Genomic DNA, 699 nt, shown 5'->3' on the forward strand with positions numbered 1-699 from the left:
ACATAACAACCAATCAGCATCCAAATTTCATTCATCATGAAATCTCTCACATATCAAATGTTAATACACATTTAAATGAAAAATAGACACTATTTAGTCGAACAAACCGTGTCATCCATGAAGCCATTTCTCTTGTAAAACCTTTAAAACAACAAGCATAAATCTCACCTTTCAGTTTTTAGTTGTGTTTCTTTCTACTTATTCTGGTGCATCAAGCGGTAATGGGATTATCATCATCCCCTGTGGCCGGAGGGTGGAAAACACCCACTGCAGCTACAGCTGAGCACAATTTTAGTGGGTCAAATAAAGGGCCTTGTTCTTTCTGCACTTAAAGTAAACAATTGCCCTGGCCTCTATTTGATAAGTTACAGAATTTCATATTTGAATACCATAATTGACCCAGTATTTCACAGCATCAATACAGCAGTGATTGGTGACAGCTGAAGATGGTCGCTGATTGCTCAGGTCTCAGAAATTTAAAAAAGAGCGTAATGTGTAGTTTACAGTAAATTGACCAGTCTGTATTGTTATTGTTTTTTTTCCACAGGAGCCAAGAGCAGCGGGGACCGTGAGAGGGTCTTAACCAGGAGCAACATCAATAATGAGGTCACACTTTCTGTTTGTGAGTGTGAACATACAAAACTGTATTTTTGCTTGTTCGTGTATGTGTCCTTGAGTGCATCTGTGTACGTCTGAGAA

Source organism: Morone saxatilis, unplaced genomic scaffold (assembly GCF_004916995.1).
Source record: "Morone saxatilis isolate NCDOM2014 unplaced genomic scaffold, NCSU_SB_2.0 Contig18, whole genome shotgun sequence".
Lineage (NCBI taxonomy): Eukaryota > Metazoa > Chordata > Actinopteri > Moronidae > Morone > Morone saxatilis.